Genomic DNA, 25,006 nt, shown 5'->3' on the forward strand with positions numbered 1-25,006 from the left:
GTTCGTTCCTCCCCAGTCTCTCAAAGAAGAGACTCTGAAGTTTAGGTACGAATAAAACACTGTATTTTGGATAGAAAAGGATAAATGCCGAAGTCATATTCAAGAATAAGATTCAGCAATTAAGAGGAACAGAAGAAGGAGAGGTATTTTCCATCCACATTGTTCCCACTGCATTTTTGGAGCCTGCCTTTCAAAGGATGTAATTAGGGGTAATGAGGTGCAAAATTTCATGTACAAAAGATGATCTTGTTAAGGGCAGTCTAGGCAGACGGTGCACTAAAAATGGATTGTAATTCGCTGTGCTCTTGATGTCAGCACCACACACCCCCAGCTTTTCTCCATAATCAACCCCAGTACAGTCTTAAGAAAATCAAAAATTTCAAAACCTCCTCTGTGAACAATTATTTAATCCCTCCTCTCAGTCTCAAAAGTAGCCTGGTTTTCTCACAGCCTGCAACCATGGAAGGGCTTCAATCCTATGCTCATTGCTCACCCACATTTACAGGCTCCGACAGAGGCTGTACAATCCTGGACAGAACTGACTGGGGGGACCCATATCTCCATATCAAAATGTAAATGCCAGGGGCATGGGCAGATGCCCAGGGCAGTGTGGTTCCTGGGTCCTGCCTTTTAAATGTGCATTTTCCATCTCTAGTCTACTAGCTCTTGGTTAATAGGAAATTAAATGTCCTAGCATTTAAAGTTAAAATGTCTAATATATGTTTTCACCTATAACAGGGGTGTAGGAAACACACTGCATATCATTAATCTGGAAATTAACATGTTCACAAAATGTAGTGTGTGTGTGTGTGTGTGTGTGTGTGTATGTGTGCGTGCGTTTGAGGGGGAGATAGAGAGATAGAGAGAGAGAGAGAGAGAGAGAGAGAGAGAGAGCTGAGCATCTTGCATAAGTAAAATTCAGAACAACTTGTAGGAGGTGATTCTATCCCTTCATCATGGGATCAAACCCATACTAGTTCAGATTATACATTTTCAAAACCCACTGTTTGCTCAAGCATCAGCCCACCACTGTTGAAAGTTTCCATGAAGACCATGTCACTCAACCTCTATGATTCACTGCGCCCAAGATGGCAAGTCCAACCAGACTTAGTGGAGAGTCAGCCAAGCTTCAGGGTTCCTAAGCAGTGACTGTTTCACAACTGTATCCACACAAGAATGTAAGCTACAGCTGAAACCAAAGAGAACCCTTTTATATCAAAAGTGCCTCTTTGTTGCCCTGCAAACAGCACCCAAAATGCCCAGAGAAGAAATCAAGGTCATGAAAGTAAGATGACTGTGAAGAACATTGTGCAACATACGTCGTTTTGACTTTGTTCTAAAGGATACAAGGAGGCAGAGAGAGATGCGAAATGTCACATCATCAAACAGTATCATATGAAGGACAACATCTCCATGGAATGGACGGGATAGGTACGCTCATCTTCCATCCAGAAATGCTTCCCACCTCCAAGTCATATCTCTCTAGACATTTTCTGGGGCCCTAGATGCCTTGGAGGTGGCTCCAGGAGACTCAGGGTACCACTAGAATATGTTCAAGGCCAGCACAGTTAGGTCCTTTCCACTTCCTCTGGGCTCCTTCCCTCCACCAGGCTTAGCTGATCTCCCTTTCTTGGAAGGAATGTTTCCAGGGAACACCGTCCAGTCCCTGTGTGAAGAACAGCACTGAGATACCCTTGTCACTCAGTCTGAAAGCTTGTCACTGAGGCATGGGGGAGGGAACTGTGTGTAGTAGAAACTGAGGAAGGAAAAAGGACTTCTATCATGTCATTCCAGACTAGGCATGTCACAGCCTATAATTTATTCCATTGCTGCTGCCTTCTGTATTGCAGCAATTGTTAATTTTCAATTAACACAAGAGCTGGAGGAGAGAGTCGGGTCTGAACATGGAGTCAGCGCCTCAGGTATGGAAAGTCAAGACACGAAGGTGGGGGCTGACAGCCAGCCTACTGTTGGCTTTGCTCAGTGTGTGTGGAGCTAATGCTGGGGATCTGCAGAGACTGAGGAGACAGGAAACGATGTTACAGCAGGAAAGACACACATACCAGAAGTGAGAGCCATTGAGAAGATCATCACACCTACTGTGGAAAGGCTGGCCACCCAGAGGTACCAGAGACAGGCAGGTGTGTCCCCTTCTATTTACTCCTTTATACATTCAGCAAAATGGGTACCAAATATAACATTTGACTGTGTGACAAGTCACACTCTCTGAGGTTCAATCTCCTCAAGATGTGAGACTTGTGTGTGTCAAGTAGAATTTTCTTCCAACAAACAAACAACAAAAAAGGGGGACATAAACTTAGAAGGGGGTGTTGAGCTGGGGTGAGAGAGGTTGGAGCCAAGAGTGGGGGAGTAAATATGAAAAATATCTAAATACATTTTATGCATGTGTGAACTTCTCAAACACTAAATAGGGATATTATACTAAAAAAAAACTTAAAAAATGACCGACTCAAGAAAGTTGTCTTGACCCTCAATAAGATGGTCTGCCATTTCATTTTCTCACTCTATTCCTCTCACACTGCAGCAGAGCCCAGCCTGGCCTCGGAACGCATGACCTCTGTATTTTCTCTTTCCAGTCAGTTTGCTGCTCTCAGAGAGATGGATGAAATATAAACAATTCTGTAGTTGACCCTGGGAAACAGCACTCAAAACCAGAAAGAAAAAAAACCTGCTTTCCACTCATGAACAACCATCTAGGAACCACTCCGGGAGTTCTTAATTTTGAGGAAAAAACACAAAAACAAGCAACAAAACCCAGCTAGTCCAGAGTATCCCCAAGTGGGCTAGTGACAGGGTGTTATTCTCGGCTCACCTCTTGCTCAACACAAAATACAGCATCAATCTGTAGTATGTTAGTGAATTCAGCCAAGATCTTAGCAGAGCTGTTACAGAAACACTCATCGTTATGAGAAGAGCTACAAGGTTTTCCCTCTTCCTCCTTCTCCTCCTCCTCCTCCTGCATTTTAAGTTAAGACATTATTTAAACGCTTGCTTTTAATTGTGTTTTTTGTTTCAGTGGCTTACATTAACTTGCATATGAGATACATGAACAAAGATGTATTCAAGTCATCCATATCTCCCTCTACTCTATGACTGAGCTTTTAACTAATATTTAATACATCTCTGAGCACAGATTCACAGAGCTTGAGTCCAGGCTGTCTATTCAAATATTTAAGGGAAGGACAGGATATTGAGTTTGCCCCTGTCTGTCGGGTATTATCTGTGTGGTTTCCCATTTCATCCTGTTATTTTTTTTTGTGTGCTGTGATGGTAAAACATCATGACCAAAACCACCTTATGGAAGAAAGAGCTGACTTGGGCTTATGGCTCCACATGGATGGGTCCAACCCTGCAGGGAGGCATATTAGCAGACAAGCGTGGTAGCACGAGCAGGAATCTGAGGGCTTACATCTTCGTGGGTAAGCATGAAACAGAGCAAGAGAACTAGAAGAACCATGGGGCTTTAACCTTTGAAATCTCTCTCTGGCTATGTACTTTTCTCAAGCCCAGCTGCACCACCTGCTCCTCCCCCCAAAGTACCACCAACTGGGGGGGGTCAAGCGTACAAATTCTACCTACTTTGTGAGCCATTCTCGTTTGAACCAACCATACCTTTTAACTGCAAAGATGTTTCAGTTGTATTTGTTAATTTCATTAATTCATCTATCACCTCCTTTTCTTTTAACTGTGTTTGTGCTTTTTAAAATCTTTACATTTTTACTTTTATTCGCTGTCTCCTCCCTTTAAGATGGCTGAACATGTACAGATGGTCCCCAACTTGAGATGGCTCAACTTAGGAATTTTTGACATTAAAGGTGTGAAAGGGATGCATATTTCAGAGACATCACACTTCAGATTTTGAACTTTGACCTTTTCTGGCTAGCCATATGTACTATGATATTCCTTGACAGGCTTAAGCTGCAGGGAGCCGTGGCTTTGGGTCATTCCTGGGATCAGGAGAGGGAAGGACCACAGTTTTGATCTAAGAACACTGAGTTGCTAGGCTACAAGTTTGATGGGAGAGTCTCTTAAATGCATTTCCATCTTAAACTTCCCAGGAGTTCTCTGGAAGCAGCCTCAATGTAAATTGACTATCACCCATGTGACCCTCTGTCCTGTATACTCTTGGTTGATTTCTCTTCCATCTGCATACATTATCTTCGCTCCAATGTGTATTGATTAACAAAAAATGTTAAAAGTTAGTGGACTTATTTTTAAGTTTCTGTTAAATGAAAAAAAAAAACCAGCAAGTCAGATATCCAGGGAACCAGAAGCGCATCAAGTAATACAGAGAACACAGGCTTCCACGGGTGCATCTTACAATTCTGGCACCTTCGACAGCATAAACCAGGACATAAGGTGCTACCACGCAAGCAGCAGGGGCTGAGTTCAGATTCCTAGAACCCATATAAAAAGGCAGGCCTGGCAATGCATGCTGCACCTAAATGCTGTAGGGATATGTGGAGATTGGCTGGCCCTTGAAGCCCTTGATGAATGGGCTAAATTTCAGCTAGAGATCCTGTCTCAAGAAGTAAAGGTGGAGAAGAACTGAGAAAGACATCTGACATTGACCTTGGCTCTCTATCTCAGTATTACACACAGATGAGCAAGCCCTCACACTCACATGGACGCACAGACACACTAACCAGTAAACTCATCAGAAAGACAGACAACATCACACATGCTCAAACAACTTTCTCAACAAAGACACATTCAAGTCACCAATATTGCCTTCTTTTGTAAGTTCTAGCATTTTCAGTCAACTGAGTTGATCTGAACCTAATTCTGAGATATTTCTTTACAAGCATTTTCATTTCTGCTGTAGTTTCCAAGAGGGCTCCATTTTTTAAGGGTAACCATAAGAATTGGTTTTATATATAAAGAGGCACTCATAATTTCCTGAATCCTACAATCTCAGGTCCAAACTGGTTGGCCAGAAAAATGTGCCATGTACCTTGTGACCATTTGGTATGGTCAGAAGTTCCTAACTAGGCTTGACCAAGACACCAAGAAGTTCTGCAAGACAAGGCAATACTACCTCACTGGCGGCAAGCAACAAAATAAATTCAAATAAAATGGCATTACCTCTCTTAAAGCTGCAGAACTCCAAGATGAAGACATTCTTACCCAACCACTAGGGGGCGAGGGAGCCTTGCACACACTTTTCCTGGAGATCCCTGCAGGAAATCATGCGTTGAGGAAGCAGGAAGTTTCCTGTAAATGCAGTGGAGCCAGCCAACTTTTACCAGCCAAATGGGGATTAACCTATAAAGTGGAGCTCTGGTCTAGAGGAGGTCTGTGCCTCTTACCTGGGGACCAGATACACTGAGATAGGACACTTTGGCATAGGGGGCTCTGCTCTGTAACCAGGAGGAAGTAAAAGGACCAGTGGGTGCCAGAACAAGGCCCCAAGGCCAAATTCTCAGCACAAATATCTATTTGCCTCAGAGGGACCAAAGGGACAAAACAAAGACAGGAGAGATTGGGTGAGGGAGAAGGGGGAGAGAACAAGGGAGCTAGGGAAGGGGTATTTGCCCCAGAGGGACAAAGGAAGAGGCAGATGTGGCACAAAGACAAATGGTAGTTTATAAAGGAAAAGGCAGAAACCCCATTAGGGTGATTTAGTTAATTTTGATTGTGCATGTTAATTAGGGTAGACAAAAGGGGGCTTTTGATTGTTGGACTTCAATACTTTGATAGTTGGGACTTGATAGTCAGCCTCTGAAGGAGGAAGTGGCCAAATAAGGGAATGGACCTTGGGGGCTGGTTTTAGGGCTATAATCTAACAGTTTAGCAAGGTGGAAGGAAGGGGAAAGGGTAAGGCCTGTCAGCATCTCGTTTGCCATGCTTGTGCCTACTAGAGTCCTTCAGGAAGATCACCATGGAGGGTGGGGAAGTTTAAAGGAATAAAGCCAAAACCCGTTAACTCGGACTTTACCTAAAACTGGTAGCAATATGAAGTTGATCTATTTCTAAAAAAATATTTAGAGATTTGTGGTCTAAGAGATTGCCTCTTGATTATTCAAAGTTTCTACAAGTATTGCATCTGATTGATAAATGACAAGAATTCATAAATGTTTGTACTTGGGATTACATCACTTTGGAAACCCTAGTGAAGGGGAGATGATGACAAAGGTGTGTTAGGTGATGTCCCTGGCTGGCCTGGGATGTAAGGTGGAGAGCAGATGCTCTGACCCAAGGTGGACTTGAGTTTGGTTGTCTCCTGGTTCACTTATCTAAGCTTTTGAGTAGCCCTGTGCTACTTCAATGTTGCTGACTTAGCTTTTGATCAAGAACTAAAATGTGTAATGAAGACTCAATCTCAGAGTCATTTCAAGAATCTAAGAAAATGAAAGTACATGGCAGATAAGTACTAAGGAACTGTTGGTTTTTTTTCCTCAAAATACCAGCATGAATATGACATTCTCTATATCTTAGTTAGGATTTCTATTTCGATGAAGAGACACCATGACCACAGCAACATTTACAGAGGAAAACATTTAATTGTGGTGGCTCCCTTGGAATTCAGAGGTTTAGTCAATTATCATCATGGTGAAAGCAATGCAGCATTCAGGCAGACATGGTTCTAGAGAAGGAGCTGAGAATCCTACATCTTGACTCACAGGCAACAGGAAGTAGTCTGAGACACTGAATGGTACCTTGAGCATATATGAGACCTCAAAGCCCCTCTCCACAATGACTCACTTCCTCCAACATGGCAATACCTACTCCAACAAAGCCACACCTCCTAATATTGCCACTCCCTTTCAGGGTCATTTTCTTTCAAACCACTACATTCTGTAAACCACAACTCAGACCTTGAGGACAGTGATATACAAAATGGTTCTGCAACCAGCAAAACTTAGAGAATTCCAAAATCACTGGAACCTGGGTTGTGGGCCTCTTGACCACAGGGTGTGGGTACTGCTTTTTACTAGTTTTAAGGTGTTTGTTTGTTTTTGTAAATTTGACAGAAAGTAGAGTCATCTAGAAGAAGGGGGCTGCAATTGTGAAAATGCCTCCATCAGATTGGATTGGCTTGGAGGCAAGCCTGTGGGGGCATTTTCTTGATTAGTCATTGTGTGGGAGTTGACATGGGAGAAGGAATCTCACTATGGATGATGCCACTCCTAGATGCCATTGCTAGGAAGCTGATCCTAGATACATACGTATGTATATATGTGTATGTATGTATGTATGTATGTACCTATCTATGTGTGTGTGTATAGATAGATAGATAGATAGATAGATAGATAGATAGATAGATAGATAGATAGATAAAGTGCTCACAGGCTGAGCAAGCCCATAAACAGCCCATGGAGTTTCTGTTTCAGTTCTCACCTTGAGTTTTTAACGACTTTCCCCGATATTGGACTATAAAATATGAGAAGAAACAGACACTTTTCTCCACAAGTTGCTTTTAGTCATGGTGTTTATCACAGCAGTGGGAAAGCAAACAAGAACACTGAGAAACCCTGGGTATTGCTTCCCCATGTCCTTCAAGGTGACTGTTCTATGAACACAGTACCACTGAGACATTACTGGAGAAAGTGTAGGCACCCTAAGAATTCGAACAGAGTTCCTCTCCTTGTAAAGTCACAGTAAGTTGACTGGGTGAGAGTCAATGTTGAGTCTGCTATGAATAAGATATGCTTTGATAGTTCCCATCTAATGTAAAATTACATTCAAGAATTAGGAGGTTCCTGAATCATTTATCGTTTTGCAAATATAAGTGATTGCTAATAATATTGCTTTGTTATTACTAACATTTATGCCTGCCACAATTCTATTATGTAAATAATATAACAGGTTGTCCAACTGAATATTTAATACTTTGGACATTTCTTAGTAATAACTAAGCCCACACAGTTTGTGGTCCATGAGGAATAAAGATGAATGAGAATCTTCAGCTACTGTGTGCTTTATGGATGGAATGCACATTAGATATTCTAAGAAGATAGCTAGGCACCATCAATCCTGACTTTTACTTTTCTAGGGCAGACCAGCAGACAAAAGCTTACAGCCCAAAAGACACAGCAGGTCTTGCAATGCATAGGACTCCTACTAAGGCAAAGGGTGTGCACGAGGTGGTCAACATAACATAGTCACCATTGATTTACTCACTTGCTCTCGTACTCATTCACTTACATATATATATATATATATATATATCGTTCACTCACTCACGTATTAATTCACTGTTGTGAACAGACAATAAGATGATAATGACCAAAAAGTGCATTCATCAGCAAATTCCAAAGATTAGACTTAAACTACAGGATAGAAAGGATTAAACCACAATGAAGAAAACAAAGGCATTTGTGGAAATTCTGTGTAAAGAAATGGCTGGAATGTGAAGGAGGGTACACATAAAAGAATCAATGGATTGGAGAGGCATGCTGCAGATCTGGAGTAGATCCCAGTGATTTTTAGGGGTCACCCTCAGACAAGCTCAAGTGTCATTGTCCCCATAGCTTACTGTCTTTTGCCACATTAGAAATGAACTTACCTTCTAGTGTCAGCTTGAGAAAATGTAAAGCAAAGATGCTAATACAAAGTCCATTGCAGGGAAATAAAGAAAATACTTTAATGTAAAGTCCTAAAGTCCTCCAGTAAAAGTCAGGAGAATGACAGACACGCTGTAGCCAATGTTGATTACTTAGGTATTTTCTTTGACCTCTTCTCCGCTGCTCACTGGACTCCTAGGCTCCTCCTATGCTTCTGCTCTCCTCTTCTATTCCAGCTTCAGGCTTCCATGAATCATCTCTCTCTGTCTCTTTTCTCTCTCTCTCTCTCTCTCTCTCTCTCTCTCTCTCTCTCTCTCTCTCTCTCTCTCTCTCTCTGTATCCCTCCCTCCTCCTTACCCTCTCTCCCTCCCCCCTTTCTGTATCCGTGTGTGTGTGTGTGTGTGTGTGTGTGTGTGTGTGTGTGTGTGTGTGAGGGCTTGGAGTAAGCAACAGAGACTGGCTCTGACTCCAGTCTTCTGACAGGGAGGGGCTCTTGAGGCCCTGTCTGTTACTGCCTAACTATTAGCTATTGATTCTGAGAGAGGAGGGACCATTGTCTTCAGTTGGTTATCCACATCTGAGACCAACAGACTCAAACACAAATGGTTACATGGGTGGCCCTAGTTAAATACCAGACTCAAGAACAAAATGAATAGATGTGAGCATAAAGTAGAGATCTGTGGAGAAGGGAGGAGTAAACAGAGGTAGCAGGGGGGATGGGAGAATGTGGAGAGCAGGAGTGATCATCATTCAATATGTACATGTGTGAAACTGTCAGAGGAAAAACTTGGAAGACGACGCTTGCTGGTGTTTGTCTCAGTTATGGTTTCTATTGTCATGAAGAGACACCATGACCATGGCAACTCTTACAAAGGAAAACAAGTAATTAGGGCTGGCTTACAGTTTCATGTTTGCTCCATTACCTGCATGGTGGGACATGGTGGCATGCAGGCAGACATGGTGCTGGAGAAGGAGCTGAGAGCTCTACATCTTGATCCATGGACAGCAGAAGCAAATCTGTGCCACACTGGATGTAGCTTGAGCATAGGAGTCCTCAAAGTCTGCACTATCAGCGACACACTTCCTCAAACAAGACCACACCTACTCTGAGAAAACCATGTTGCCCTGTGAGCTTATGGGGGGCACTTCCTTTCAAACCACCGCAGTGTTGATTACTCTGTACCCTAGAAGACTGTTTCCCCAGATGTTGCTGATTCTTCCCTGTGGGCTGTGATGTCTTCTTTTAGATAGCTATGCCAAATGTGTGTGGGGGGGAGGGTTTCTTCTATGCTCTGTATCCCCAGTCATTCATCACCTTCACAATCCCAACTCAACTTCCAAGGGACTGGACCAGAGCCTGGGGCAAGTTGTAGCTACTGAAGTGGGCCCCTGTCCAATAGTGGCAGGTGGCCCAGGGCCAGCAGTCTCCATCTGCCTTGCTGGCTGGCTGAGCACTGAGTTCTACCAGCTGGAATGATTCCCAATGATAGAGCATCCATGATTTAATGTGGTCAGGACCACACCCACCCGGATCCCAGCTGAAGAAAGAAAGGCGACCCTCCTCCATCCCCTCCCTGGAGTGAGGTCTGGTTCTCCTCTTCCTCAGCGCTCCCTTGCCAGCTGAGGCGCATACAGAGGACTCCATTAACCCTTGTGACCAGGTGTTTTCTCTAACCCCGAGTCCAGGAGAGAGCACTGGGGGGCAGCTGCTTTGGCATCCATCCAAACCCCCGAGAGCTGCAGGTCCCCTCCCCTCCCAAAAAAAACCTAGGCATGAAAAATTAAAAACATAAAGAAGGGTGGGTCTGCATGTGTTCACCTTTGATATGATGTGGAAAGACATGTGCTTCTGGAGGTCACATCTGGTACCACGAATCCCTCTTCTGAGAATCTTGAGCACTCCCTTATGACAAAGCTTGTCCCACAGTTAGGCTGTCAGCCTCTCCCATGAGAGGGAAGGAAGAAAACACCTGCTGTGTCAGATTCTCTGATGTGAAGCTGGTCTCCACACTATCCCAGACCACTTAAAGGCAGGTGTGAAGCTGGACTCCATGTCATCCCAGACCACTGCACGGCAGCTGCCAGGGAGCCGGCCTGCGGCACAGTGGTGACTTGGGGCTCTGGGATGCTGTGAGCACATCCCTTGTTCCTCGAGCTGCCTCTCTGTACTTTCCCAGTGCAGAATGCAGCCTGTTTAAACTTGAAGCAGTATGCAGCTCTTTCTTTCCCACCTGGGATCCATGCTATTTACCATAGTGCACACCCCACAAGCAGTCCAAATGCGAAGGTCTTAGAGAAGTTTCTCCACTTGTCATTTAATCCCAGTGATGATAACTTGGATTCAGCCATGACTGGCTTGGAGCATAATCAAGAAAAATATGCATTTGACATAATTTACTCCCTCACGGAGTAGCAGTCATCTCTCACAGGTGCCCTAGCCTTTCTACTAGGCTTCGCCTACCTCACTCACCTTGGGACTCTGTCACTGGGATCCCTACTCACAATCCTGGTTTTACAGATCCAGTTATTTACTTCTACAAAACTTCACTGGGGAGACTATCATTTTCCAGCCATTCAAAGTCCCACGTGCCTTCATTCATTCATAACAAGGCTTAATTTTTTCATATTATTCTCCCTCAACTCATCTTCTCTTGAGCTCCACCCCGAGTCTAGATAAAACACTTACAAATACTCAGGACTCATTGGAATACTGGAAATGTGTGAGAAACCGGGTGAGTTAAAGCGCTGGCTCTGGTTGAAGGGCAGGTCGTGGGTGCTAAGGGATTTCAGAAGACGGAGAAAGCGGATGCTGAGGTCTGGCTAATGTCCTTTGCAAGCTTACTTTGAAATCCAAATGCCTTGCAGTGGTGTTAGGGGTGGGGCCTATGGGAGGACTCTGTGTCAGGAGACTGTCCACTAACAAATGAAAATAATGCCCTCATAAGTGATGTAAGGGAGGTGTCGGTCCCCTGTGAGCACACAGCAGGATGACATCATCTATGAAGCAGAGGGAGCCCCCTGGCACAGACATTGATATTGGTTTTCCCAGACTCCAGATGTATAGGCAATACATGTCTGTTTGAAAATTACCCAGGCAAGAGGACAAAGACACTGAATGGAAGGCCAGTGTTAAAACGAACACAATTGAAAGGCCAGTATCCAGTTACCCAAGCTACAAGTAGGTAGTAGATATGACTTTGGATTGTGTAAGTTCAAAATATCTTCCTACTCACAGATTATTGCCAGACAAACCAGGTCAGGGAGTTTGTCAGGTCAAGTGACATGCCTGCTCATCACATTGGCTACAGCAGAGGTTGAAGGAGAGAGGGTGAGGTGTGGTCCCAGAAGTCCTGATGTGCTGCAGAGACAAATCTGCTAGGAGGGGAAGCTTGACTAACGTGTGTGCGCGTGTGTGTGCGTGCGTGCGTGCGTGCGCGTGTGTGTGTGTATGCGTGTGTGTGTGTGTGTGTGTGTGTGTGTGTGTGTGTGTGTGTGTGTGTGTGCAGATGACTGTGTTCCAGATCATGTCTGGCACACAATAGCTGCTAAGGAAAAATAAAACAGATAAATAAATCAAACAAACTGGTTACATTATTAGTGTGTGTTTGCTGAGGTGAGGTGTTAAGGAATGCACTCCCATTTTCGCTCCGATCCAGGTACTTTGCCTGCCGGCATGTTTATACAGAGGACTGGGACATTGCTGGAATTAAGGAGGCACTGTCCTGTTCCTTCTGCTCCTCCTCTGCAGTTTTCAAATTTCCTGGTTTTGACTGTTTGCTCGATATATTAAATACATAAACACATAAATAAATGTTATGAATTCTGTGTATATGTGTTACAGCAGATATAATTCATGCATGGAATTTGTGCTTATTCTCAACTCCTTCAGCCTGAGTCTCAAGGTCCCAGAAAGCAGAGCCTGGAGAGAAGGAACACACCCTTAGGGAGAGGGAGGGACAGACAGGGGACAGGAAGAGACAGAGCTCAGAAACATATGACTAGCTGAAACATTTTAAAGTATAAGCTGGCTTCTAGATTCTGGGTACTGGGTGTTGAATACTATGTACAGGAAATTGGGTGTTGGCTGTTGGGTGCTGCCAGACATTGGATTCTCATTGCAATCTTTCCGGAAAGGGGAAAGGAAGATTAACCATGTAGAAGCTGTTCACCTGTGCCTTGGTGGTGATTAGGGGCCCTATTGCACCAGCCTGCAACATTAAGCAGGAGCCAGAGGTAGATATATATAGGAGACAGGACAATCTAGTAGGCATACACATGAGTCTCAAATGGGCCTAGGGCAGCAAATCCTGGGCCCCTCACCTTAACCCTGAGAGTCTTCTCCGAAAGTCTCAGATCAAGGACTCAAATCTAAACATGGACCTCAATAGCACAATCCTGTCAAGGTTGTCTCTGCCTCCCTCCCTAGAGCTGGTTAGCGGTGCACTCCGATGAGCATTTCATACTTAGCATCTGTCTGTGGTAAGTTTTCTGTCAAAAACTTTACAGTATGAGTCAGTGTGAAGACAATAAAGATGCCAAGACAACCTGTCACACATTGCTGACAGTACCGAAGTCGGAGCTGAAATGATTGACAGGCTTAAGAGCTCACCTGGAGGAAGAAAGACGGGCTGAGGTTCCCAGCCTTCCCAACGCTGCCCTGCAGAGAACCCCAGGTGACAGAATGCACTCTGTGATGCTTAGAACACCTTTTCCCGAATTTCCCCAACACAAATTCATGGTGTCTTGATGCCTAAAGGTGGCTTCATCAAGCTCAGCATCTTTATAAGCTCTGGTGGGAAATTGTATCTTGTGCTTGCTGTTCTAAGAGGCAGTGAACCTAAAGCCAACTTTTTTCAAACTAGAAGAACATGGTGCATCTTTGAAGAACTGGAGATCAGAGCTATAGTGTGGCCACTTGCTTGACCTTGAGTGTCAAGAAAAACTTGTACTCCCAGTAAGTCCACCAAAGCCTGGCTATCCTGTAGCATGCCTCATATTGTCATCGGCAACTCCAGACAACTCACTCTTTAAAAACTGGAAAGTAACAGGGAATTACGAGTTAATACAAATGACCAATATTCTTACTACTATATAAGTGCTAATTTCTTTCCATTAACCTAAATATGTGTACATAAGCCAAAGCGTGAATATATTTCACTTAAATTATATTATTAGCATTATCCATTCATCTAGGCATGCTTCAAAGCGCCATTGTATTTATATTTACCTGTTGTTCTAATAAGCACCTGGTATGTGTTGGGGCATCCTATGAACAGGAAGGTCAGTAGGTCAGAGGAGATGTATCCTGTTTGGGGTAGACAGTCTAACCAAACAAAGTAAAGCCACCAGGTTCCTTTGTAGGCTGAATATTGAAGCATATTGAGCCCCACCCCTGCACTGAATCCAAACATCTATCAGATGGAAAGTGGCACCAGGTAGGGCCTGCAGAGTGCACCTGGGAGAATACTGGGTGTGTAAAACAGTCAGAGTGCGCCTCATGCAGAAGTTCCCTGAGACCCTGGGCCAGAGGACTGGAGAAAGTCCAAGCATATTAGGGTGAGTGTTCTGAAGGGGAGGGGGCTGCAGAGTGGGATGTGGTGGAGGACCTCATTCTTAGACACATTCCCATTGACTAAATTAGCTCCATAAACACAAATAACATACATGGAACCGTGTGTGTGTGTGTGTGTGTGTGTGTGTGTGTGTGTGTGTGTGTGCTTGACAGGGAAGTAGAGATGATACTGTAAAGGGTAAAAAAGGGGACTAAAGGAAGTTTGAAGTGTAAGAAAGGAGAGAGGTCAGGGATTGTTGGAGGGTATGCTCACAGCACCTCATATTTGTGTACAAGTAAACTTATGAAACCATATACAATGAATATATGCCAATTACAGTATTATTTTCAAAGGACTCTGTGGTCCTTTGTGTCCAGGACTATTCTAACTTGCTTTTGGACATTAATTGATTTCATTTTCAGGACTATTCCCAGTAATAAATGGCACTGTTATTCCTAAAGTGCAGATTAAAAAACAAACCTGAAGCACAGAAAGAACGTGACACTTTCCCAGAGATGATGAAGGAAGTTCATGTGCAAGGTGAGGAGGAAACATATAGTTCCTCTGCAAGATTCCCCTGACTCCGTCCTACCAGGTGAATGCGCTATCTCGGGATCTCACAAGGCATTCCCTGTACAGCTCACTCAGCATGGACTGCTCTTTAACATTGGCATCGGTGCTCATGTCCCTCATTTCATGGAAAAACAACGGAAGCTAAGCCTTGATTCTCTCGTATCATTCATTTGGAAGGCAGGATCCATCAGATGATAGCCAACCAGGCTTCTAGAAAGCATATAGTGGCACAAAACACCAAGTTGAGTGGAGCCAGAGCTGTCTTCTAAGGAGCAATGCCTCTAACCTTCTCATCTGCAGTGACTGAGACCAAGAAGGATCCAGGAAAGACCAGAACAGAAATAAAACTCTCACAACCCAGTATCACTTTTGTAGCTTCAACATGCAGGTTTTCCCACAGGCTCATTTGCTTAAAGCTGAATGTCTTGTTAATGGCACTGCTTTTGGAGGCGATGTGGACTTTAGGAGGTGGAGTATGCCAATAGAAGGAGGTCACAATGATGTAAACTCTTCTCTCAACCATCACGACATAGGGAAACCCCTCAAACCAGGAAGCCAGAATAAATAATTTCTCCCAATGAGCTGCTTTTCCCAGGAGTTTTATACAATTTCACCAAGTCTCACTAATGATCTTCTTCCATGGGCTCTTTCTGGTGTCCCAATGGCACTTCTCACACCACTCACATTTTCTGGCACGCAGAAAGGAGCCACTGACAATCACCAGCTTTCTTTGCTCTTTTAATGCAATCAATGTAATGGCCTCTGAAATTCAGCAGAGCCACTGTCACCAAATTCTCCCAGGAGACATGATTCTCAGTCATAACTCTCCAAAGGGCGTTTTTCTTCTATGGTTTTCTGTTGGTGCTGTAAGCTGGTTAAACCCCAGACCACTCCAGCTTCAAAACTGTATTTCTTCCAGACTCTAGGAACAGCCCTCTGCTGTTCTCGTTATTATTTATTATTCATTGAATCATCAGTGCATCACAAATTAGCATACCCAAGAGGCTAGGAAATTAATGCTCAGCCTCCATTAGCTTTCAAGAATAAAGGCCCCTAGACCACTGAGGGTAGTTCCATGGGTTCCTTCAGTCTGTCTTGGCATCACCTCATCCCTGCATCACTCCATAGCTTCATCATGCTGGAACACATCACCTCCTGCAACACAGGTATTTCTATCACTGACCCATAATTCCAAGAGAAACCAGCACTACTGAGAAAATCCACACAGTGATCTAAGAAGATTTTTTTAACATGACCATAACTTTTTTCAGAAATATCTTTGGGGGTTGTGAGGGTTTTTACTGACTGAATATATATCAAAAGTGGGTATATTGCAGTGGTTTATGTAATACTGCCCATGCTGTCTGCACACTGGAGAGGCTAAGAACCCGGTAGCTGCCTGTCCTTGAAGCTGGGTGCCTCAGCAGCCTTGATCTGGCACTGGTGCTTGGAGAGTTCCTGGAGAGCTGCTGGTCTTCAATCCTTGCTGAAATGATGAGGAAACCTGATCCTGACATCGATAAAGGAATGTAGCAACAGTGTAGAGGTGGTGGCGGCAGTAACAGCAGCAGCAGTAGCAGCAGCAGCAGCAACAGTACCAGTGCCAGGAGCAGAGCAGAGCAGAGTCCCTTACCAGCAAGAGGCAAAACAAGCAAGCAAAAAGCAACAGCTTTTTCTCTTGGACCTCCTTCTATCTGGGCAATTGCTGCAGCATGCTACCCTCTCTGGGTCTTCCAACCTCAATCAATCCTTTTAGAAAATACCCTTGAAAACCACCCTGAGGTGCATCTTATAGTTTAATATGGATCTCACTCATGAGGATTACCCAACTCATAATAAAGTTCCCTGAAAATCACTTCCTAGTGAGAAAGAGAGAAAAATAGGTTGAGATGCTAAAAACAATCAAAGCAATTAAAAAGCTTTTTTTTAAACAACAGGGGTGGGTATGTTGTTCAAACTTCGTATTCCTTTATTATCAACATGAAGATGATAACGTCTACTTCATAAAATGAATGAGATGGCTGTATTTTGGTCTAAGAGAACTTCTGATACTTAAACAAATTCTTTTTAGGGATTTTTTATTTTATATCTATGAATATTTTTCCTTCAGGAATATCTGTGCACCATATGTGTACCTAGGGTCTACTGACGTCACAAGAAGGTTTTGGATCCCCTGAAACAGAGTTCTGGGTGGTTGTGAGCTACATGTGGGTGTTGGGAACCAAGCTCTCATCCTTTGTAAGTGCAGTAAGCACTCTTGACTATTGAGCCATCTCTCCAGACTCTCTCCTGGAAGTTATGCAGGGAAGTATGCATGAAGCTACTTCCTTTGGCTCCCATCTATTGTTTCCTCCTGTCTGTGAACATCTCTATGGAAGAGAGCAAGCCCATTTTAGCCACTGTACAGACAATAACTTTCATCCATGACTTGAGCAAGTCTTGACTAGAGTCAAGTAGCCCTTAAGTATGCAAATTATCAATTGCTCTGTAAGCATGAAATAATTTCCACTCTCATTGTGAAGTGAGATCTGAATGAAGTCTACGTGGTGTGATCAGTCCCTGTCTGTCAAGGCTTTTTTGAACTGTCAATCAACCCCCTCCATTCCTCTCTTTTGCAAGAATTGGAAACAGCAACTTCATGTTTTGTCTTGTGTTGCTGGAGTTTCTCACTCTGTAGGTTTAGTTCAGCACACCACCAGGGTGTGGCTTTAAAATCCTCCAAGCTTTGTGTTTTCTATAAAATGACAAGTACCTGCAGAGCCATGCCTGTGTAAGCATGCATGTGTATGCACCCAAGAGTCCAGGCATAGGTTTGTAATGATTCTGCTCAGCTAGGAGCTTTCTTATTGACAAGAACTCAGTGCAACGCAGAGCTGTTTGCACTAGTGATCCAGAGACCCCACAAGGAAAACTTTCTCCATTTCTGAAAAACAGACCAAATTATAAATTGTAAAAAGAACTTCAAGGATTACATTATCTTTTATTAAAGAGCAAAAGAATATGATGCAAAATACAATATTTTGTATATTCTGTATACAATTATTAGCAATGTCATTTTAATCAGAACTTTTCACTTTCCATAGATGAACTCAGAGTTGTGTGTCCCCTATCAAAGAGAAGGTTGTATATAGTAGACTATATGCTGAGCACAGTGAGAGCAGACAGAGCCATTACCTGTCCATTCCTTGGGGACCTTTCCACTCTCAGCATGGTTGAACAGCAGAATCCAGGAAAACTTTTCACAGACAGATGTGAAATCTTGACAGAAGGACAAAATACTGGAATGTCTTACAACTCTCAAGTTGACTTTCATGTATGGCTAGAATTAAAAATTACTATAAATGTATTGTAGGAATGCATTTCTTGTCCAACTAGATTGAACTTCATTTAATAAAAAAGTTATGGGATTATTTGTCACCATTTCTCCTCTCATCAGACAGTATTAGGTAAATGAGTATTTTAAATCCTGCACTCCAACTGTTTTTAATCACTACAATAATTTGGTATTCATACAATCTAAAGCCCAGCAAACTGCCAACTTACAAGTGTTTCTATATTCTATATTCTAGCATATATTCTATATTCTAGAGCCCAGCTTTAAGCAACTGAGTGCAATCATGGTGGACAGCTCTAATAAGGAAACAAGTATGCGAATCAAACTGTACCACAACATCAGTGTCTTACTTTGCATTGAATTTAATTCCTGGCATAGAAGGCAACAAAATACTAGTATATTAATTAATTCATCAAAGCAGTGAACATAGATAAGTATATTTCCAACATGCAAAAAAATGAATTTGAGGCCAAGGTATAAAATTATGAGGTTCCATTTTAGCAAGTCTGTTCTGGAGTTTGTTTAAAATATACTGTGACAGGTACAAAGATGAAATAGACTGTGAGCTGGTTGTCTAGTGTGGTTACCCAAAGAGGTGACAGTGGCTTAGGCTATGGATAAAAGAGCAGTGGTCAGGGCTTAGGCACATTCTGAAGGTAACACTGATGACTTCAGGATCTGCTGTGAGGAAGAGAGAAGTAGCCAAGATGTCTACAAGAAGTCCAGGATGGTTGAGGCTCTAGCGTATGATGGGGAGTTCTAATCAGGGGGAGTTATGTTAGGGATCTTTGGTCATCTGGAGAGCATGCTTCCAATTGGAGGCCCTCAGCACACAAGTGGCTCTTTAGGGAATGACCTGGATATGGTCATTGTGGTGGAGGTGTGACCAGGAAAGTTCATTCCTAGATTTTCTTCACACTTCGTGCTGCTTCCGAGGTCTGCCTACGGGTTTGTGCTGTTAATAAGAAATGCCCCCAGTGGTTCAAGTATTTGAAGTCTAGGTCCCCAGTTACTGGCACTCTGAGGAGGGTGTGGCATCTTTAGGAGGTGGGTCCTGGCTGAAGGAAGTATAACAGTGGAGGTGAGGTTTGAGGATTGGCAGCCTTGCTCCAGTTCTCTCTCCTCTCTTGTTGGGGGGAAGTCCTATGTATATGTCAATAAAGCACTGCTGGCCAATAGGAATCTAGATAGGTGGGAATAGGAGTCCAGGAGGACTCTGGGAAGGAGAAACACAAGAGAGTCAAGATGTAACACCATGGGGTAGGAAGCCCGGGACTATTCTCCAGTAAGAGAAATACTTAGATTAACAATTATGGGGTAATTACTTAAGTCAGAGCTAGCCAGTAAGAAACAAACAAGGCCAACAGCTTCATAATTAATATAGCCTCCTGTGTGTTTATTTGGGACTGATGCGGCTCTAGAACCAGGCTGGCAGGAAGGCTTCTCTCAAGGAAAAGTTTTCTCTTTACAAAATGGTGATCAGGAGTGGGATCATGAATTTCCATGCAGAATGACAAAAGCTTTAAAGGAATTTTAGAAACAGAAGAATGGAGAGAAGCACAGATTTTTGGTAGCAGCATTTTCTCAGGCGGGCTCTGTTTTGTTAGCAGCAAGCAGAGACTTGCGGCTGGTTAAGTTGGGTTTCCTGACTCAGCACAAAAAAAAAAAAAAAAGACCAAAGCCAACAAGGTTCTTTTAAGAGGCTTTGCTAACGATTTAAACATTGTATGTACAGCTGGAAGTGGCAGTGACCACATCTCCAAGCTGGCAGCTGGAGTCACGCTTACGCCCGCCATCTTGGAAAAAAACAGAAGTTTAAAACAGCTGCGGTTTTAACAGATAAGACACGTGGCCAGACATACATAAAGATTTACAGTAAAGTCAGACTTGGATGAAGAAAAACCTCTAAAGGTTTACAGTGTATTTAAAAATATACGTAAGATTGAGAGAGAAAGAAGCGGCCCGGCTGTGGTGGCGCACACTGGTAGGATTTGCTGCAGAGGCAGAGGCAGGCAGATTTCCAAAGAGAAACCCTGTCTCAAAGAAAAATAAATAAAAGTAAAAGAAATAGAGTACTAATAGATAAATAAATAAGCCATGTAAAGATGGAAAATACACAGAGAGTCTGGATACTGTACGCTATTATGTTTTTCAGTTTTTTCATTGCTAAGGAAGGAACAACTGCTAAAGTACACTTGATTATAAATGCTGCTGAATTAATTCAACTTATATCTTTTGAAAATGCCTTAACTTCAAAATTTAAGTATAAGGATATGTTACTCGGAAAAGGAGTTTTAGTTTATGTTTCCACAGAAAATGAAAAGCTGAGGATTCCTTCCAGGCTTCTGTGGTTTGACGAACCAAGACCCCCGGAAGCAGTGGACCAGGTGTTCCAACAACTGAAACAGCTAAGATGATGCAGCCTTACAGACCCTGAAAATAAGGACTTATACAGGTTTCTGAGTTTTGTCATGATCCCCATGGTATAAACAGCGCCCCCTTCCAGCATGAAGCAGTTTGGAATGAGCGACGTCCTAATTCCCATCTTGTTTATAAATCTTTGTTTTCATTTAAATGGGATTGTTTATAATTGGTTAATGATCACAACCAATCTCTTTTTAATGGTAAAAAGGGGAATTATGGTATGGGTATGGTTTTTCATTTATTGATACAAATTCAAGGTCAATTTTGTGATGTGTATATTTCTTCTCTTGATTAAGTATTGTGCTCATACTGATCTTTTAAAATGTAATGCATAATTGAATACAGACTATAGACAGTTACATGTAATGGTCAGAACTTATAGTTAGGTAAGTTAGGTTTTCTAGATATACAGAAATATATTTGAGATAGTCTTCAAACCTTTCAAAGACCTTCAGAAAATGGCATTTAAAATGGTTTAGGGTTTTTCTTGAGAATGAGAAATGTCTGTTCCTGGCAGCACCAATTACATCTGAGAGGAAGATGGGCATCGAAGAAACTTGTTATGAAGTTTGCTTTCAACATGGCAAGTTAGCCATTTGGGCAAGAAACTGCCCTTGCCTAGACTACTGGACTGTTGTTGTATAAACTGGATGTGCAGGACTCACAGGAAAGTGACTGCTGAAATCAAACAGTCCTTCAGGGTTCCTGCTTCATGGAAGAGTCTACAAGACTTTCTGCAGGACACAGAAAAATGACTGATAGACTGCTGATGCAGATGGATAGTTTGAAATTTCCTGCTTTGCTGAGAAGTGTTCCAGACACATTGTGGCCTATGGGCTGAAGATGGATGCCCCAACGTTACAGAGGAACTTTGGGTGACTGTCCAGGTAGCAAGATGTCTCTGTAAGTTCTAGTGTTTATATATTATCCTTCTGTGGTCTTTGATGGAGTTAAAGACAGATAGTCATAATTATAGTTTTCCTTAGTTATGATAAAAGATAAGCTACATATAGGACTTTGGACTCACAAGAATGAGATAGATGATATTTTCTTTAAATCTTGCTAAATGTTGATAGACAAAATATTATAACTGTGTTCTTACTTGATAACTGTTCTTTTATATATAATTTGAATATGTTAAAGTTAAGACCTTTCTTTTTGTTTAGACAGAAAAGAGGAGATGATGGGGGAAGTCCTATGTATATGTCAATAAAGCACTGCTGGGCCAATAGGAATCTAGATAGGTGGGACTAGGAGTCCAGGAGGTCTCTGGGAAGGAGAAACACAAGAGAGTCAAGATGTAACGCCATGGGGTAGGAAGCCCGGGACTATTCTCCAGTAAGAGAAATACTTAGATTAACAATTATGGGGTAATTACTTAAGTCAGAGCCAGCCAGTAAGAAACAAGCAAGGCAAACAGCTTCATAATTAAAATAGCCTCCTGTGTATTTATTTGGGACTGATGCGGCTCTGGAACCAGGCTGTCGGGAAGGCTTCTCTCAAGGAAAAGGCATCTTTTCCCTTTACATCTCTCTCTCTCTCTCTCTCTCTCTCTCTCTCTCTCTCTCTCTCTCTCTCTCTCTCTCTCTCTCTCTCTCTCTCTCTCTCTCTCTCTCTCTCTCTCCCTCTCCCTCCCTCCCTCTCTCTCTCTCTCTCTCTCTCTCTCTCTCTCTCTCTCTCTCTCTCTCCCACTCTCTACTTCTTGTGTGTGTGTGACAAAATGTGACCAGCCAGTTTTCTGATCCTGCAAGCATGCCAAAGCATGCCATGCCCTTCCTGCCATTATGGACTCTAGTCCCTTGGAACATACACCAAAACAAACTTTTTTTTATTTCCGCATTTCAGACTATACTTCATTTTGCATCACATAATTTATAGTCAAACATCCTTTTTTACATTCACTGGTGCCAAGGGATTAAAAAGGGATGTAGAAAACAGCATGAAAATTTCTACAAAAGATCAAAAGAAGTAACGATAACACCAAGCATTGGGAAATATGCTGAGCTCCACCCAGTGAAGGCCAAGAAAGACAATTCTCTTTGGAAAACCATAAAGGTTTCAGAAATGTATCCAATTTCACAGTGTGCATAACTTGTGCGTTATTATTGCTAGACTTTGAGTGTTGAATGAAAGCTTTAAGTTGCTATTGGCTGTGGTGTTTCTGCTACAAAGGTATTTATGATAGATTCTATAATTTCATATACTCTTCATTAAGTCAACACATAAGCTATTAAACCTATGCATTCTGAGGTGTGCGGTTCTCTATGTAGACTCTGTAACTGGAGGGTTCACAATATGTAGAAATACACTGCCTTGCTAAGGCCTAACCCAAAGCTGAAGTGTCTTATTCAGAGAACACTGTTGGTGAAGACACATCTGCCTCAGATTCATCTTAGGGTTAGTAGACTGAGTCCCTCCCCAGTGCCTCAGTGACACTGTTTGCCCTGCTGAGGTCCTGAATAGAACACAGGAGAGGGTGGATTCACTGTCTCTGCTTAGCCAGGGACATCTGTCTTCCTGTGGTTTATAAGCCTTCATGAACTGAATCACACTACCTGTCGTCATGGTTTCCAGATGACACACAGCAGAGCAGGGGCTTCTTGACCTATATGAGTATGTGAGCAAACTCAAAAGATAAATGTTTCTCTACACAAACAGGCACATGGACAGAAAGCAGGTCACTGTGGCTTCAGAACACACATCCAATATTCCAGAGTTTGGGGTTAATTTCTTATTGAATCCAACAGGCAGATAACCTCCCCCAACTCTGTCAACACATTCAAGTGAATCAAACGTTCTCTGAGTCTCCCAGAAGTATGATTAAGTTTTGACAGAGGGCTCATTTTCATACAAGTTCATGTGTAGCAAGTCATCTGGGTTGCAGAATCAAGAACATTCTTTAAGGTGGTCATGGTGATTGGCAGTGTAGCTTAGCCTTATTCTATGTCAGGAAATACAGTCTTTAGCTACTGCCTTTTGGTGGAAATGACAACTCCAAACACGTCTCTCTGTGACATTGGGAGAGCCTGGGGTTTGTTATCTGATGTGCATCTATGGGCCCCACTCTGCAGCATATGGATGCTTATTCATGGATGCCTAGCTCACCCTTTTATTATCTACCTCCATAAAAGGAATGATTTCACAATAGCCATGGCTTTGATCATGGAAAGAAAACTTTAGGAATATATAAAGATGTAGTCATTTCACCACAAATCCCTTTCAACCAATATTTTTCATTGTATTTTCAATACATTACAATGTTTCATAACAAATACTTTTCAGCCATAATTATTTTTACCCGCTCCAATACTGCTTATGCTACTGCATGTTATTTAGAATTTAGATAGGGGGGTTTATACCATCAATATGAATATTTGAGAGAACCTACTCAAAAGCTAACACCATTGTTTCTTGTAGCAAAGGCAATGTGAAAGAGAGAACCAGTAATTTGATGTATCTTTTATGTAAATCGGTGTAATACATTGCTGACTCTATAGATTTAAGGAAATAAATGTTTTTAAAGTATCTAGCTGACCAGAAGTGTCATTTAAGCTACACTCTTTTTTTTTAATCCAACTATGCCATGTTCAAAGACAAAATCACCTTACAATTAACTCACATTTGATTCAGACTGACCCTCTGACAGGATGAGCTGGGTATGTAAGCAAAACCACAAAGACTTTCAGATCTCTTCTTCAGAATACAATGAATTAATAAGACCTACTTACAAAAGTTGAGTTCAAACCAGCCATGGAGTAGCACCTTGACTGTCAAGGGTGTAGGCTCTATAGTCGTTTCTAATCATTTCACATCAAATCAAAGGAAGTTTAAAACATGCTTGAGCTGCACTGGCTAGTCTAAGGAAACAATATATTTCTGAATCCATCCTGAAATGATTTATATCTGTCCTCGTGGTGACCTTACACTCGAGCTGCACGCCTTTGCCCACACCTGGTTGGTGACTCCTCCCTCCTTGGGATCCAGCATGCCAACTGCAGTCTGTTCTGTGACATGTTTCCTCGGTGATGGATCCAGGGCAGGAGCATCCCCAAAGGGGTCAGTGAAAGACAACAGCAGACCGGTGTGGGCAAGTGGACATCTGGCATGTAGTAAACGCATTTGGGAAGCTAATAAACCACTCATTGTGAACGACTCCTGAAATTGATTCTAATACGAGCAGTTGGGGGGAGAAATTGGCTTTTAGGAAAGTCATTTAATGTCATATAGAGTCCTTTTCCACAGCCCAGTTAAACTGCTTAGCTGCTTACAAAGCAAACCTAGCCCATTCTGATCTGGTAATTGAGCAAGCTGTTTAGCCCAGTGAAAGTTAAGGCACTAGGTGTGGGTAGAACTGTGTCTCCACATCATCAGTAGCAGAATTTGAACCAGCAGCTGGTCTAGAACTGATTTCACCGCTAAGGAAGGAATAATTACCACTCTGTGAATGATAGTGGTTTTTTTTTTTTTTTTTTTAGACTTCTCAGCACTAGCTTCAAGTTGCGTGCCTTTCACACGCACAGTCTAAATGAAACTCGGCTTACTAACAGGACTTATATTAATGAGATCCTGGTGAAAAGGACTCAGTGGTTCCGGGT

This window comes from Mesocricetus auratus, unplaced genomic scaffold, assembly GCF_017639785.1.
Source record: "Mesocricetus auratus isolate SY011 unplaced genomic scaffold, BCM_Maur_2.0 Super-Scaffold_100024, whole genome shotgun sequence".
Classification (NCBI taxonomy): domain Eukaryota; kingdom Metazoa; phylum Chordata; class Mammalia; order Rodentia; family Cricetidae; genus Mesocricetus; species Mesocricetus auratus.